Source organism: Nomascus leucogenys, chromosome 23, assembly GCF_006542625.1.
Source record: "Nomascus leucogenys isolate Asia chromosome 23, Asia_NLE_v1, whole genome shotgun sequence".
Lineage (NCBI taxonomy): Eukaryota > Metazoa > Chordata > Mammalia > Primates > Hylobatidae > Nomascus > Nomascus leucogenys.
In genome coordinates, this window is record NC_044403.1 from 19,074,398 (window position 1) to 19,082,381 (window position 7,984).

The 7,984-nt window shown below is 36.0% G+C and overlaps 1 protein-coding gene across 1 annotated transcript in view; it reads left to right on the top strand.

Moving 5' to 3' along the window:
- The window catches only part of LOC100597440 (histone H4), a 28,524-nt gene extending 24,623 nt beyond the window's left edge, over positions 1-3,901 (top strand). Inside the window, exon 3 of the mRNA XM_030804723.1 lies at positions 3,800-3,901. The gene's annotated coding sequence lies outside the window, so the exon portion shown is untranslated. The remainder of the gene's footprint in view (positions 1-3,799) is intronic.
- The last annotated feature ends 4,083 nt before the right edge of the window (positions 3,902-7,984 follow it).

Below are 7,984 nucleotides of genomic sequence, written 5' to 3' on the forward strand. Positions count from 1 at the left end.
GTGTATTTGACTTTTTACGTCTAAAAGCTTTTAAAATTGTATCTTTCTAGCTGCGCTTTGAAATGTCTTCATTGTGTTTGATGTAGATCTTCATTTATTGTGCAGGGTACTTGGTAGGCCTGTTATTTCTTATTATTATTTGATAATTTTCTCTGTTTTCTCTCTTCCCTCTTAATAGAAATCTATTTCTTATTATTATATTTTTATTCATTCTCTGTTTGCATTTTTTGCTGTACTATTGGAAGTTTCTTAAGCTTTATCTTTCATCCTAATGGAATTTTTTTAAGGGCTTTTTATTTCTTTGTGAGATGTTGTTTTGGTCTTTGAATATTGCTTTATAAATAAACACATAGTTTTTCTTGTTTCAGGGTTGCAATATTATCTCATATCTTTGGGGCTGCTTAGATTTTTTTTTTAATGCTTCATTGTTCTTACACTTTTAATTTTTTGAAGTACTTTTTCTGTATATTTTCTGTACTTTTTCTGTATATTTTATATACAGTTTTTTTCTGTATATTTTATAATGGAGGCTTCCCTCTAATGCCAGATAATATTTAAGCTTCCCATTCATATTTAATAATGAGGCACTGGAAAGCTGATTGCAAGCTTTGTACTTAAGTTCTACCTGTTGACCAATGGCTTTCTCTGTAGGGTAACAGGTAGGGACTTATTTTTAAGTGAATCATTAGCTGCCAGTATCTTTGGATTTTTTTGTTTTGGTTTTGGTTTTGTTTTTTGCTATATCAGTTTTCCATGAGAATCTTCTGCCTGTACAATAATAAGGCTACATGTAAACAAACCCAAAGCTGTGGACTGGAGCTTGGGGTCTCATTTTTCAGTGTGTGAGCTTCTCGTCCCTGCCCCTTTCAGTTCAGCCTCCTCACTTTTCTGCTATCCTGAGTGTGAAAGATAGCAGGTATCTATCCTTCACATTGAATCCTCTGATTCAGTGTCTCCAGAGAATAAACCTCCCATCTCTGTTGAGGTAAGGGTGGGCCGCACAGGCTCTAACTGCTTCTCAAACCAACTTTAAACCAAACCTTCTGTTTTCAGCCCTATCTGCACAACTACCTTCAGAGGCACCTTGCATTTTTAATTTCTGACACTTTTGGAGTTCCTCAATGCAAGCGGAGGTTGCTTTTTTTGGCTCTCCCCTGAACTTGCAGAGTACATAGTTTTCATCTTTATTCAGTCTTCTAAGTGAATTTTCTCATGTCCATATTCTTTCCAATTTTTCCCAATTTTCTTGCCATCTCTGGTCTGCTGTTATCTTCTCTTTTTTTTCTTTTACAGTTTGTATTTTTTTTTAATCTATGCATTATCATTTTAGAGAAATAAAGAGAAGCAAAGATAAGCATATACATTTAATCCACTGCACTTAACTAGGAGTTTGTATTTAATGATCCACTTTAATCAGATGTCTACCTAACATTTTATTGAATCTTTTCTGCCTCCTTGCTTTTCAGGTTTTTTTTTTTTCCATTCTTGTATCTTCCATGTAGGCTTGCCTATTATCTTCATTTAGCATCCTCAGGCAAAGCTGTTTTTTATCATTGCCCTTCCATTGCACTGTGTACAACGCTGCTATTGCTGCCTTGATTACATATTGATGTAGTACAAGTATGTGGATGGATGGCTCTCTTCTGTTTCTCTGGGTGGGGAATTTTTCTACACTCAGGGTCCAACATGGGGCCCGCTACTGATTCATGTTCCTTAAACTTTATTGAACTAAAAAAAAATGCCTCAGGAAATTTAATGAGAAACTCAATGCAAAGACCTGAATGTCCATGGGCCAGTCAAGCTATGTTCAGAATCAGGATTTAGAAGCTTCAGAGATCATCTATTTAAACTACTTTGTTTTACAAATGAGAAAACTAAAGCCTAAATAAGGAAAATAAAACTCATTATATGGTATATAGCAGGGACTTTAATTCACATTTTCTAAGATCCTCACCCACAGATCTTTCTCCCACAATCTATTTCTTTAAGCAATGACATTTTGATAACCAGAAGTCAGCATATTAATGGCTATATTGTAAACAATACATTTGGTTTCTGTTACTGAATCTAATTACATTTGTGAAACGTGATACAGATAGCTATGTACAAAACAAACTGAGGTTAGGAAACTTTAGCAAACCAGATAAAAGGCTGATGTTTGAAACCATGTGAAATGATAAAGATCTGAACTAAGATGGCATATGGAGAAAAACATTGATGGGATATATCAAAAAGCAGAAGAGAGAGATGCATTAAATAATAGGCAGGATAAGGAGGATGTTTGTACCATTTTCTACAATAGGATGAGTGACACAGCAGGAGCACTGTCATCTCAGACAAACACCACCACTTTAAGTTCCAGCTCCCTTTCTAGCCTCATGCATTTCAGGGAAATCACTTCCCTTCTAACAAGAAGCAGCCAGAAAGAGCAGACAGTAAAACAAAGATAAGACAGCTCTGGCACAGGGGGAAGTGGGGGGAAAGCCTCTGCCAAACTTTACCCTCATACAGTGGGCCCCAGTAAAATGGTGGGCCTTAAAAAGCACATTCCTTTTCCTTCAGGTGCACTAAGATAGGGAAGCTAAAAGCAGACTTGGGGGGTATGCCTGCAGCTGCAGGAAGATGTATGGGAACAGACATAAAACTCTCCCTCGCAGATAAGCACAACAAAGACAAGCAGTCCAAGCCTCTGATAAACCCTCCCACCCTGAATCCTTAAAAACTCTTAGTCTATAAGAGAGCAGGCTCTGACCTAACTCAGCCAGAAGCCCCTCTCAGGTTTGTTTTCTCTAAAATAAACCTGTCCTTGGCTGTCAAGCCACCTTTCATGTTTCTTTCCTCTTTCTTTAATTCTTACAGAGAGGATTTTATATATTATTGCAAAATAATTGGCCTTTTTTCCATGGAACCACATATACTGATTCAGAATTCATTCTCTAACAAAAATAAATCAGTGGATAATAATGAAACTTTAGCACTACACTTAGTTAAAATGTTTCTCTAGAAGAAATAGCCTTTTTAAAAAGTATAAGCCCTGATTCCTCAGTGTGGACTCTTTGCGATACCTCATTTTAACTTCTTAACTAGTAATCTGGTTTCAAATCAGATGTGCTACAGTCCCTACCTTGGGCTCATAAGACCACATACTTTTCCATAAAAAGAGATGAAAAGGAGATATGTGGCCATCACCACTTCCAGGTGTACAAAATGTTAAACTCTCTGCAAAGGTCAGTCTTTGGTAAAATGTTACCAGGTGGTGCACTTGTAGAGGTTCCTGATTCCTCTGCTTCCAGATTTGGGCAGGGACTTTAATTCATGTTTTCTAAGATCCTCACCCACAGATCTTTCTTCCACACTGTACTTCTTTATTTTAAGCAATGACATTTTGATAAGCAGAATTCAGCAAATTCATGGCCATATTGTAAACAATACATTTTGTTTTTGTTATGGAATCTAATTACATTTGTGAAAAATGATACAGATATCTGTGTACAAAACAAACTGGGGTTAAGAGACTTTAGCAAACCAGATAAAAGGCTGCTAGGCTCATAAAACGTTAGACTTTTCCATATCAAGGGATGAAAAGGAGATATGAGGCCATCACCACTTCCAAGTGTACAAAATGTTTAACTCTCTGCAAAGGTCAGTCTTTGGTAAAATGTTACCAGGTAGTGAAAATTTTGGTGAGTATATCTCTTATATTTCCTTTTCTTCCACATATTCGAGGGCACACTGAGAAATTCATCCTTTCTTGGTTTTCATTTTGTATCTTTTTTCTATTTTTCCTCCTATCTCACAGGCTATTCCTCTTCAGTCTCTTCTCCAAGATCCTCGTCCTCTGCCCTTCTTTAATTTAATTTTATTATTATTTTTGTTTGTTTTGAGATGGAGTCTCTCTCTGTCACCCACGCTGGAGTTCAGTGGCACAATATTGGCTCACTGCAACATCCGCCTCTCTGGCTCAAGCAATTCTCCTGCCTCAGCCTCCCAAGTAGCTGGGACTGCAAGTACCCACTACCATACCTGGCTAATTTTTTTGTATTTTTAATAGAGATGGGGTTTCCCCATGTTTGCAATGCTGGTCTTGAACTCCTGACCCCAGGTGATCTGCCCGCCTTGGCCTCCCAAAGTGCTAGCCTTACAAGTTATGCCTTCCTTTTAGATGCCATCAAGACACATCAGAGTCAAACTTCTGAAAACTAAAGAGAAAGGAAAAGTCTTCAATGCAATGAGAGGTAAACACCTTATATAGAGGAGAAAACAATTCCAAGAAGAGTGTATTTCTCATCAGAGACCATGAAAGCCAGAAAAATATGGCACAACAATTTTCTAGTGCTGAAAGAAAATAACTGACATCCCAGAATTCTATATACAGCAAAAATATCCTTTATGAATCAAGGTGAAATTGAGATATTCTCAAATCATGGAAAACGAATATAATTTTTCCCAGCAGACCCCTCTAAGATAATGGCTCAAGGACATTCTCTAACCAGAAAAGCAAGGGAGAAAAAGAGAAGCCATGAAACATTACAAAGGAAGAAAGAATATGGTAAGCAAAAACGTAAGTAATTACAATGCACTTTTCTTTTCCTCTTGAGTTTTCATGCTTCTATTTGATGGTTAAAACAAAAATTACAACACTATCTGATGTGGTTCTAAATGTACACAGAGACAATTACTGGGAATGACAGTAAGAGGAAAACAAATAATTTTTTGAAGACAATTATAAATTGGGGAGGATAAAGGAATATAAAGGGAAGTAAGACTTCTGTACTTTGCTTGAATTGGTAAAATGATGACTCCAGTAGACTGTAATAAGTTATGTATATATAACACCTAGAGCAATAATTTTAAAAGCTATTACATAGGGATACACTACAAATACAATAGATAAACCAAAACAGAATTCTACAAAACTTTCAAGTAACCCACAGGAAGGCAAAACATAAAAATAAAAAATAAAACACAAAAATAAAAAACAGAACAAACAGAAAACAAAATAAAACAAGAAGGCAAACTTAAGCCTTAACATATTATTGATTACATTAAATGTAAATGGGCCAAATAAAATAATTAAAAGAAATCTTGGCAGAGTCGACTTAAAAACATGACCCAAATATATGATGTCTATAAGAAATTCATCTCAAATATAAAGATATAGGCAGGTAGAAAGTAAATGGATGCAAAAATTTACATCATGCAAACATTAATCAAAGACAAATGCTGCATGATCTCACTTATATGTGGAATCTAAAAAAGTCAAACTCATAAAAACAGAGAGCAGAATAGTGACTGATGGGAGATGTCCATCAAAGGGTATGAAATTTCAGTTAGACAGGAGGATTTATGTTCTGGAGATCTATTGTACAGCATGGTGACTATAAAATTTATAATATAATGTACACTTGAAAACTTCTAAGAGAGTAGATCTTAAATTATTCTCATCATAAAAAAGGTAAGCCTATGAAATGATGGATATATTAATTAGTTTGATTTAATTATTGCACAATGTATACATACAGTAAAACATTATGTTTCATGCCATAAATATATACTATCAACCCATAAATGTATACTAGCTATCAAGGTTTAATTTGTTATTATAGGCTTTAATTTGTCAATTAAACCTTAATAAAGCTGAAAAAATAAAATAAAAATAATTTTTAAAACTCTGTCACATGCCTTTCCAACCATTCTCTCTTCCAATTCTAATTTCCAGTGCCTTAATATGGGTTTACATAAATCCCTGTTCTTCCTTTAAAACATACTGTGCGCCAGGCATGGTGGCTCATGCCTGTAATGCCAGGACTCTGGGAGGTCAAGGTGGGCAGATCACGAGGTCAGGAGTTAAAGACCAGCCTGACCAACATGGTGAACCCGTCTCTACTAAAAATACAAAAATTAGGCAGGCGCAGTGGCTTGCACCTGTAATTCCAGCTACTCAGGAGGCTAAGGCAGGAGAATCCTTGAACCTGGGAGGCGGAGGTTGCAGTGAGCTGAGATCATGCCATTGCACTCCAGCCTGGGCAACAGAGCAAGACTCTGTCTCAAAAAAAAAAAAAAAAAAAAAAAAAAAACACATATTGTGTATATTTATTTATTTATTTAAGTAAATTTTTATAATTTAATTTAAAGTGTCTGTCTTGGCTGGGCGTGGTGGCTCACACCTGTAATCCCAGCACTTTGGAGGCCGAGGTCGGTGGATCACAATGTCAGATGTTCGAGACCAGCCTGGCCAACATAGTGAAACCCCATCTCTACTAAAAATACAAAAAATTAGCCAGGCATGGTGGCGGTTGCCTGTAATCTCAGCTACTTAGGAGGCTGAGGCAGAAGAATCGCTTTAACCCTGGAGGCAGAGATTGCAGTGAGCCGAGATCACACCACTACACTCCAGCCTGGGCGACCGAACAAGACTCCGTCTCAAAAATAATAATAATAAAATAAAGTATCTGTCTTTTCCAGTAAAAACTCTACATCTAGTAAAAGTATTATTTGCCAATCACTAACATAGCAACCTAAACCCTATAGGCTTTTAATATATACTGTATTTGATAATTAATGAACAATCTTACTGGTTGATATAAGTGTATCTGTGTTCTTTCTCACATGCGTATTTATTTTAAATGCTTGAGAATAAGTAAGGCAACCAAATGTAAAATTATTTCAGCACAGTTTTGGAAGCCATGCAATAGCAAGCCATCAGGAATAGCATTCCTTAATACCACACACCATACATCCCCTTGACATATTTCCCACTTGTGTCATATGCTAAAGAATGAAAATGATAGAAGAGCATAATCTGGCTTAGAAATGATAGATTCTAGGATATTTGAAGTTATTAGTTTATATCTTCACACAAATATTCCACGTTAATTAAATGTATTATATTAGTTTCTGTCCTCACATGAAAATTTCAATAAAGAGCCACCATGTTTCACTTAAAAAAAGAAGCATCAGTGACTGTATTAATATCAGACGAAGTGGACTTCAGAACATAAAAAAAAAAAACCCAGAGACAGAGACAGAGAGGGACACTATGTAATGATAGAGGTCAATCAACCAAGGAGACATATCTATCCTAAATGTGTATTTACCAAATAGCAGAGTTGAAAAATATGTGCCGCAAAGACAAATAGAAATAAAAGAAAAAATTGACAAATCCGCAATTGTAATTGGAAATGACAATACCCCTCCTTCAATAATTGATAGAACTAGACAGAAAATCGGCAAGGTGATAGATGAATTCAACACCATCAACCAACAGGATTTTATCAACGTTTATAGAACACTCCATCCAACAACAGCAGAAAACATATTCTTTGCAAGTGTTCAAGAAATATGTAATAAGATAATATCCCAGGCCATAAAACAAACCTCAAAATGTTTTTTTTTAATTTAAATCATACAGAGTGTGTTCTCTAACCACCAAGGAATTAAACTAACAATCAATAACAGAAAGATAACAGGAAAACCTCCAAAAACTTGGAAACCAAACAACACATTTTATATTGTTCACTTTCAAAGAAAAAGTTTCAAGGGCAATAAAAATGCATTTAATTGAATGAAAACACAACATATCAAAATTTGTAGGCTAAAACCAAAGCATTGCTAAAAAGGAACTTTATACCACTAAATTACATACATTAGAAAAGAGGAGTCTCAAAGTATTAATCTAATCTCTCATCTCAGAAACACAGAAGAGAAAGAGCAAAGTAAACCCAAAGCTAGCAGATAGAAGAAAATAATAAGGATGGGCTGGGAGCAGTGGCCCACACCTGTAATCTCAGTTTTTTGTGGGGGCAAGGTGGGAAGATCACTTGAGACCAGGAGATCAAGAGCAGTCCAGGTAACATAGCAAGACACCACCTCTACAAAAAAAGTACAAAAAATTAGTTGGGAAGGGTGGTGCATGCCTGTAGTAGTCCCAGCTACTTGGGAGGCTGAGGCAGGAGGACTGCTTGAGCCTAAGGGTTCAAGGTTG